At 36.5% G+C, this 10,135-nt stretch overlaps 1 protein-coding gene across 8 annotated transcripts in view; it reads right to left on the bottom strand.

Annotated features, from left to right (window-relative positions):
- The window catches only part of mical3 (microtubule associated monooxygenase, calponin and LIM domain containing 3), a 107,036-nt gene extending 98,348 nt beyond the window's left edge, over nucleotides 1–8,688 (bottom strand). For all 8 annotated transcript variants that reach the window (XM_015374731.1, XM_015374723.1, XM_015374725.1 and 5 more), the window contains exon 1: nucleotides 8,537–8,688. The gene's annotated coding sequence lies outside the window, so the exon portion shown is untranslated. The remainder of the gene's footprint in view (nucleotides 1–8,536) is intronic.
- Between the last annotated feature and the right edge of the window lie 1,447 nt (nucleotides 8,689–10,135).

Genomic DNA, 10,135 nt, shown 5'->3' with positions numbered 1-10,135 from the left:
ATTATCGTTTATCGCAATAATTTTTGAGACAATTAATCTTTCTGCAAAATTTTTATCGTGACAGGCCTAGATATAACATTTTCTTTATATCGCCCAGCCCTACCTGAAAGGGCGGAGAAATTTTTGGTGCGTGTGAAGAATTTCTCCTCTCTCCTACCTTTTCTCCATGTTTTTTGGAGAATCCTGTATCAACGTCAGCATTTAGTACTTGTTTAGACTCGTGCCTAAAATGGGCTTTGCTTTTATAACTGTTTCAGACCTGACATGCTGTGATGAGAATCCCAGGTTGGGATCTGAGAGCAGTAATTCAAACTCTATAAACAAGAAGCAAAACCCTTCGGAGGCTTTGGTTTTGACTTTTTTCAGGAAAAAAAAAAAACTAAGTGGGCTTGTTTCTCCATCAGGGCTGCCAGAGAAGAATTTGTGACTTGTCCACATTAGCAGATAACAAGGACCTTAAGCTCCTCCAAAGACAACCGTAGAGAGAATGTGAAATATGAGTTGGTCTCTGGAGAAAGCAGCCGTTTAATGGAGAGAAAAGGCCCGGGTTGGGAGGAAGGTTAACAGCTATGTGTTCTGCAGCCGGCAGATCCTGTCTGAACACTAAAAAAGAACAAGATGTTTGAAAGGGGCATGAAATAAAGACATTGCTGGCTTCAGAAGCAGCTGCTGGGTAACATCCTCACTGCTCTGATCATCTCAGCTCAGGCAGCGGTGAGATGTGGTTGATTTATAGCGTGGAGCTCAGGGTGCAGAACTACAAAAATTCTAAATGTGCAAAAGACCACTTACAATAAATTAGAGACTCCAACTAATGAAGACTGTTTTTACCAGTTTAAATTTATTTTCTCTGTATTTTATTCAAAGATGAAGAGGTCCAAGAGGGAAGTTTTAGTTTAAGGTCCAATCAGATTCTATTATTATACAGCAGTGTTTTTCAACCCCGGTCCTCAAGGCACACTGCCCTGCATGTTTTAGATGTTTCCCAGCTTGGACCCACCTGTTATCAATTGATAGCAGATCGTCAGGCTTTGCTGAACTGCAATTATCAGGTATCAGGTGTGCTGAAGCTCAGAAACATCCAAAACATGCAGAGCAGTGTGCCTTGAGGACCAGGGTTGAAAAACACTGTTATACAGGATAGACAAGAGAAGTTGGGCCAAATTCATCCTGTTAGTCTCCTTGTCTGCTAAGCCTGGTAATTTCAGCTCTACCTGATTACAGCAGAACTGGACCTGGACCTGAGTGGACGTGGGACAGGCACCACGAGAGAGAGCAGGTAATACATTTTGATTGATCTTGATAACGATAAACTCTTAGAAATGATGTTTGCAATCTTTGAACCTCCATGGGTTCAATAAGAGCATCATTAAATACCATTAGTATAACACTGCATCCAATATATGAATTAACTATTAAGGTAGCCAGTGTACTGAAGCAGTTAAACTAACTGGCCAAACATCTTTGACCCTTGGAATCACTTTGCCCACCTGACCGGAGTTCAGGAATATTGAAAACTTGGGCCCTTCAGCAAATGGAGTTGATGCATTTGGAGACTTCTTATAATTTATAAGGAGGAGGATTTTTAGTGATACATTTAGATTTATTTCAACAGAAAGTAGAAAAAACTAAAAAGTATTTTTCTTCCTTTAGCGAGTCATTGACCTTGCAGAATTCGCTCCTCCCGGATCACCATGTGGCAACAGTGGACATTCGCATATCTCGTGTCATTGACTTTGCAGCAATCCCTCACACACAGCACGCAAGCAGTGAACATGGAGAGAAAAAAAAAATAAACTTTAACAAAAATAAACTTTTAGGCTCAGAGTGAGTGTCGTTCTGCAGAGGAGAAGCAGACGCTACAAAGGAGCATAGCACTGATCAAAAAATACTTCCTATGTTAGAGAAGTTAACTGTTAATTAGCTCTAAGCCATTCTGACTCAGAAAGAAACAGTAAAGCAGGTGAGCTCTGACCCACTTTTTCAAGTCAAAAAGAATGAAAGAGAGCAAATGCAGTTTTTCACAGTAAAAGCTGAGTCTGGGAGAGAAACTGGACTAAACACTGAAAGAAGAAAGTTCTAATATAAAAAATGCTCCGAATTTTGTTTCCAGATGCACACAGATGGGGATGAGGGAAGAAAAAAAAACATAGAATAAACACCTGCTGAATGTAGCACAAACCTTTACAGACAATAATCAAAAACACGGGATGTTAAAAGCTTTCTGCTCAGATGAGTCTGGTCCACTAGGTAAAACCACCAGAAATCCAGAATCTCAGTGTTATTTACTGAATATATTTCTAATACTTTCAGTTTCTGGTACAAACTACTCTTTCCTTATAAATGTTTTTTAAATTTTTAATTATTTCTTTCAGAATAACCTTTTTTGGTTGATAATATAATTTATTTAGGGCTGAAACAATTAATTGGATTAATAATGATGAATCAATTATTGAAATAATCGCCAACTAACTTAGTAATCAATTAATCATTAAATTAAGTATAGAGACTTTAAACTATGCTGATAGAGGAACCCAATTAGAGCAGTAATTATAGCAAAATTGTAAAACAAAATAAAATAAATTTGGCATTTAAGATTAAAAAAAACATTTTCATCTGCCAATATTCTCCATCCAGAACTCAGGTGGAAAGGTTTTTATATTCACCTACTTTAATTCCATAAAAAAAATCTTCTTTAAGGAACCTTTGGCTATCGATTAATAAAAAAAAAGAATCGACAGATTAATCAATCTGTTGCAGCCCTACATTTATTAGCCATCATTCTGTTGCCATAGACCAACTACATTCTAGTGTTGACATAATTTGTCTTTTTTTTTGTCATAATAGCATCCATGCAACATGTTAATAAACATTTATTTTAGAGTAAGATCCAGGGCAACTCCTTTGATACCATAATTTTTATTTCCATCATAATTTATCAGTCCAGAAACAATAAGCATCCAATCATAGTTCTCCTAAAAAAGTCTAATAAAATAACCTTTTTTTTTTTAAATGAAACAGCCTGTATATTCTATATCTACCTCCATGTTAAACAAAGTGTCATCATTTATCCACTGCAGACAAGAAAGTAGATCTGCTGCTAAGCTGAAGCGTTCCCAGGCTCAGCAGACTGCCAACGCTGGTGTGAGCTCAGGAAAGAATCTGTCATTCTGACCTACTTCTGACCTCTAAGGTACAACCAGCAGCCGAGTAGAAAGTCTTTCATTCGCCAGGAAACCAAATGAACAGAAGTCATGTAGAACTTTAAACCCACACGGCTTTATCCCATGAGTTTGGTTCAGTCCTCAGATAATCATTTTTGCAGCCAACCTAACCGCAGGTAGAGCAGTGAAGGTTGATCATCTCTGTTCTTTCAAACAAAACTGGAATTTCTTTACATTTTCTCAGATTGAGCTTTAATCCAATGTAAGCAGCATCCGGATTACCTTACTCTACTCTGACTCATCACCTTGGAATAATCTAATCATTATGACCTCATCCTGCATGCTGCTCACTTACAAGTCCTTCATGGCAGTTGCACCTTGATATGTTTTTATTTACAGTAATCAGCTGCTGAGGAACTTTAACCCCAAACAATTAAAAGCACGCTAATGGCATCGTGTTACACGAAGCTCTCCTTTTAAGGGCTTACTGCTGTCCTGACCTCCTAGGAAACGTACGTTAGCCTGACATCAGCAGGAGGCATGCTGCTTCGGATGAGTCAACCAACCATGGCCACAAACTGTGTGAGTAAATCATGGCAAGTGCTGGGAGGCATCCAGTTATTGGTGGCACAGCAGGAGCTGTTTTCAAAGGACTTCCTTCCTTCTGGCCTCTTCAACTAGAGCCCACCACATATTCCAGGGTCACAGGGTGTCAGAGCAAGGAAGGAATTAACGGGTCAAAGCGACTCAGCCTCACCTTTTCCGCCGCAAACTATTACCAAAACCTAAGCAGCCGGGATCTGGTCGGCTTACTACACTGGCTTAAAAATCAAAACTGTGATTTTTTTTTTTCCCAGAGCCAATTGTTTTTTTTTTTCCTCCCTTAAGTTTTATAATAAAAAAATGAAAATTGACATGCATTACCCTCCCCTGGAAGGTAACATTGATGTAAAGGATAACATAACTGAAGCTTATAAGCATGCTTGTAAAACACAATTATCTTTCACAACAAATAATGCAAATATAACACACTAAATTCCATAATAAAGTTAAAACAAACCACTGGACTTGTTTCCAAGTTTGATGACATTTTGTTTCCTATCCAGGAAGCTTTTTCAATTCAAAATGCCAGGAATAGTTTTGAGTTCGAGGTTTTATACTGTAGCTCTGCAAAGCCTTGTTTTTGTTTTGAAAACATGCAAATTGGAACGGACCAACGGGAATGGGGTGGACCCTTATTCAAAATGGGTGGACTTTGACTATTACCTGGATGTTAGTTATGCGTATTAGGGACGCAGATATGTAAATCTGGGCTGATATACTTACTTGATAACAATAGCCCTGTTATGGTGAATAATATTCAATCAATATCCTATATTTCTCCACCCTTTGCACACCATGAAACTACAGTTCTGACAATGTACCGGTAACTGCTTCCCAGTCGCTGTCACATGACCAAACATACCATAACTGATCCCCCCCTTAAAACAAAAACAGCCACGTCATGTAAATAAATATCTGTTTTACTTAGCGGATACAAATATGGTTAAATATGGTCAACATTTGCCGATTCAGATATTATTGCGGACATATCGTTCATCCCTAATGAGCTTATGTCTAAGAATAAAAATTAGCTGATGCTGCACTGAACTATGGAGGCACATGGAGGGCATTGGTTTGAAAAAAAAAATATTTTCCAAAAATTACAGCTTCATAAACATAAAATAGCCCTAAATGCAAGTACAAGGGCTTTGAGAAATAGAAATAGATTCTTAATAAGCAATGCAAAGAACCTATATAAAACCATTTTAATCTCAACTGGCTATGACCAACTAGAAGCCAGAAACAAAAAAAAACTTCTCATGATCAGTCAAAGCCTTAATGCAGGTACTTGATGAACGAAGAAGTCTTTAAATAGAAAAAAAAAGATAGAAGACGCTCTTTAAAACCAAACCAATTTTTTAAAACATGTCGTGCTAAAATGAGGATGTTAGAGAACAAGAATTCCACTAGATAACAGGAAGGCTGAAGAGCAAAGGTTTGCCAGTTTTCTCTTCCTCAGCTTCTGAACCTGTCTGTGACTGAACCTGGAAGTGTCAGAGTGAAAGTACAGATTCACCAAATTCAATACTGCTGAATTAATCACTAATAAGAGATTCAAGAGACAGATTGACTATTCTCTCACACACCTGTGTTTAATGTCACCTCTGGTGCTTATAAGAACTATTATTTATTGTTAGAATAAAAATATATATCATCAATACCATTTTCAGTACACCATGTTAATAACTAAGAAATGAGGGAGCTCTGATTAATTACATATCAAAATTGAACTACAGAAACAAGATTACATATGTGACATTTTCTGTCATGAATGTCCCATCATTTGCATCTGCTGCAGACTCAACCAGCAAACATCCTCCTCCTGATGCTGCGGATCTCAAACTACAGACATGGAGTGCCATGATCCAAAAATAGAATAGAATAGAATCCAACTTTATTGTCATTACACTGTATCATTACAGAGCAATGAAATGAACTCTCTGCATTTAACTCATCCCCTTGGGGAGCAGTGGGCTGCCATTGTGCGGTACCCAGGGAGCAGTGTGGGATTAAAGGGTCTTTGCTCAGAGACCCAGAATGGCAGTCTGTGGGAGGGGGGATTTGAACTAAGAACCTCTGGGACCCAAGTGCAATGCCCTAACCATTAGGCCACCACTCTATTTTCAACAGCTAGGAGAAGCCCTGTTGGACTACAGAGATGTCCATCCTCTGCATAGATATCTGCTATATTTAATAAAAAAACTCACTAAAACATAAGCATAACTGAGATAGAAATCACAGATCAATAACACAGACACGCCTTCACTCAACTGAGATGGAGGTAAAGGCTTTGTTCGGCAGAAACGCCTGTCAGCTCAGGACCTCCCACTTCATTTAACCACAGACTGACTCTGGTCATATAATGCATGGACCAAATCTGGGTCAGGTAGAAGCAATTTGTTTTGCAATATTAAAGCCAGCGTGCAGGCAATCAGCAAGAGTGAAAGAAACAAGAATAAAAGCGTGGATCCCTCAGGGGCCACAGATTCTTCCTTCAATAGCAGGGCTCTGCATCATGGACAAACTGTTCAGTCAGGTTCATTTAGAAAACTCATGATCTAATTAGATTTATTTCAATAAACCCAGAGGTCACATTTAAACTTAATGTAACCTATACATACAGAACAGAGAAGGGACACAGCATGGATTTTAACCCAATTCATCCACAGAAAAGCTTCTGTTTCTTTAAAGAATAATAAGAGTTTATAGATTATCACCGTTTAATCATTAAAGCATCAATACTTAGACTGTATCATATTTCCCATTACGCTGAAAGAAAAGTACTGTGGTGATCACACTATTAACAAACATGAAACATGTCTAAGTTTTAAGATTTTTCAGAAATGATAGGAACAAAAGAAGCATAACCATTTCTTTCCCCCATTCCTGTTACATAGTCAGTATTTATAGTGAAGCTCTGTCGAACAAGAAAAAAAAAATAAAAATCAACCAAGATTTACATTCCACTGCAAATTGGATTATCTGTAAAAATCCTAATCTTGGGATTGAAGTATTTTTAATGTGATATCCTGCAAGGCTACACAAGCAGAGAGCCTGGTTTAGTGTCAGAAAGCCATTTGTTATCCAACAGGAGGAGTGACAGAAATATTTATGATCAGCTTGACAAAGATGGCAATACTTTCTTATGTATGTCTTTGCAGTGAAAACAGCATGCTGTACAGTAACAAACATGAGTTTTGGCTAAATAAAGGGGCTGTTAAAAGGTCATGTAATTGACATTTACAACAAAGACACAAATGGTTGGTCTTTCCTCAGAGAACATAAGCAGAAGGTTTCATGGGAATTAAATAAAGCTATTTTTTGTTTCCAGCTTTTAAGTAAGCTTTTAATTAAAGTGAGAGGCAGAAGTCAGCCTCCTTCTTTTCACATTTGCTTCTATGTTCTTCATTTGAAATCGTTTTGTTGAAACATTCAACTAATATACTGTTGAATGTTTTGTAAAATGGGTTATTTTATTATATTTTATCGTTATTTAGAAAAAAAAATGAAATGTTAGAACTGTAAATATACAGTCATATGTTCAGAGGCGTAGCCAGAAAACTTTTACAAGGGTGGCCAGGCAATAATCAATGTGCACTGAGGGGGGGCCAAAAGGAAAATGAACAATCACAACATCCATATTTTCTAAATAAAGACAAACTATACTTTCCAACAGCCTTTGCTAACAAATAGACGCATATATTTAAACACCCATGCTGTCTAAATTAAAGGTGTAGTGGACAACATTCTTTCAGTTTTAAGTTCTGGGGCGAACATATTATTCATTGTCATTACTAACCTACTTTTTTAATAATCATTCAGCATAAAATGTATATTTACATGTACTTATTATGAAAGTAGTTATTCATCTCTGATTTCAGTAAAGATTCCTTAGATGACTTGCAGAGACATAATTTCCTCTTTACCCAATATACGACAAAATCTAGTTCTGAAAAGAGCATGAATTCTGTATTTATCATCTTTAATTTTAGTATATTGATGTGCATAATTAACCACAGGGTTTTTGTTATCAGGTAATTGTTTACATATAGAAAATTAAAATGTTAAGTAAGTTAAAACATCCCAATTGAGAGTATTACTGCTGCCACTGTCTGTATTAGAGGGAAAACATAGTAGGGGTGGCCAATGATTGGGTTAGGGTGGCCATGGCCCCTCATCTAGCTCCGCCCCTGCACATGTTTACATTACTGTTTTTATGTATTTTTTTTAACTTTTTTTCAAGGCTGCACTTAAAAAAAAAAAAAAAATTCCTAGAGAGCTGTTAACGAAATTTCTTTGTTTACAACTGTGTATAAAAATGACTAAATAAATCTAAGTCTGATATAACAGGCATATTAATAGTGACTAAAGAGCCTTTCATCCCAGCAGCTGCAAATGTAGTCAAACTTCAAACTTTGCATCTTTAATCCTAAATTATTTTTGTCGTTTTCATAACCTTGGCTCTGCGCCTCCCTCTTATTTGCAAAACTCAGAAAATGAACTTTTATATTTCAGTGTGAGACTCTATAGAGTCCCCATGCAACACATTCCACAGGCTGTCCCATTAAAACCAGAAAGATGCACAAGCATGACGGCATGTTGAATGCAGATGATAGAACTAGACAGATTTATAAAGGTCGCTGTGGTTAAATCGTTACTCGCTCCATTGAGAAAATCACCGGAGCGTTTCATTCGCCAAACGTGCAAACGGTGCAGCCCACGGATCCTATTAGGAAACACACAGGCGAGCGGGAGGAATGCCGTCCTACCTTTGAATCCTTAGCGGTTAAAAGGTCCCCCTATCCTGTATATATGAATCCATTTTAGCGAAAGGTTCCAAGTTTTATTATAAAATGGGACTATGAAGTAGTGAGCTCTGTCCGTGAGGCCAGAGGAAGGGACCGAACAGCAGAGGGAGAAGGCGCAACTTGAAACTGACACGGAGGATCGGTACAGACCATTAGGGAATCCCAGAGGGGGAATGGAAAGAAATATTATCAAAAAAAGCACTGAATAAATATAAGTTATGCTAAAAATATATTTATACTGCAAGAAAATAATTAACTGTGAAAATAATTGCAGTTTAAATGGCAGTCTATAACGGTGTAAACTTATCAAACGGCTAGTAAACATCGACCCCTCCCCCCCTTATTCCATATTTGAATCCCTCTGCTCCTTTTCATTTAGATCACTTTAATCCGATTGGTCTCTGCCAATGTGACGCAGCAGTATCGTTGCTTTTACTTGCAATCGGAAATAAGACAGATACTGAAATAGGCCTGTTAAATTGAAACTGTACGTCAGCGCGTCCGCCATATTTTGGGGGGCAAAGTAACCTTACATGTAAATTCAGAATCGTTTAGCAATTGTTGTTTCAAAAAAATAAAACGGAGCCTAAAAGGGTTTTAATTTTCATGTGGAGATAAACATATTTGAGGATGATTTGAATTGTATTAACAGAAAGTGTTCATACTCCCGGCAAAGTTAAATTTCACGTTATTTCATTTTATCATGTTGGTTATAATGATACAGGCATTAAAGATTGACTGATACAGTTTACTTTTTAAAGGCAGATCCAAATTATTTTAACAGCATTGTAAATTATCCCTTATATGTACTGCTAAATTTTGATGACCATTTCTTGAAGCCAAAATAACTTTTTCTGCCTCCATAAACATGATAAAAATAACACAATGATAAAACATATTACACAAGCTTCAATTTAAACAACAACAAAAAAAATGATTAACAAATCTTTAAAAACATTTACAATAAATAAAATATCACGTTTCTTCAAAGCAGTATTTTCTATTATGGTTTAATACATATTACATGTATAAAGCTTAATTTAAAATTTTTAGAATCTGAGTTTAGTTAAAATCATAAGTACGCAGTAATGAGGGGATCACCTATATTAAATGTGTTTATGTCTCATAATTAAGAAAAATGGTGCTTCATTTAGGCCATTGTTAATTTTAAAATAGACTCACTTTCATATTAACAGTCAAGGGTAATAAGGAATCTTTTGTATGAAATTTTTAAAATAAACTGGATTAATTTCATTTTTTGCCACGTCTTCATACATAAAAATGTATCTCTATGAGTGAATATATAAAATTAATATATAAAAGGATGAATAAAAAATGAGTTTAGGTGAAAAACAAAATGTTCTATCAAAACTGAGGCAAAGTTTACTGAACTGCATAGACAGCTATAAAATTTTCTTTCAAAAATTATTCAGTAAAGGTCCTCACTCTTCAGAGGATCTGAACCAAGAAGCTTTTTACAAGGGTAAAATGTGATCTGGTGATTTAGTTTATAACATGTCTTCTTTGTGTTCAGGTTATTCATCTGAAGACAAAAAAGTA

Source organism: Cyprinodon variegatus, unplaced genomic scaffold, assembly GCF_000732505.1.
Source record: "Cyprinodon variegatus isolate N-32 unplaced genomic scaffold, C_variegatus-1.0 Scaffold108, whole genome shotgun sequence".
Lineage (NCBI taxonomy): Eukaryota > Metazoa > Chordata > Actinopteri > Cyprinodontiformes > Cyprinodontidae > Cyprinodon > Cyprinodon variegatus.
The sequence above is the reverse complement of the archived record's forward strand: the minus strand, read 5'-3'. Positions and strand labels throughout refer to the sequence as shown.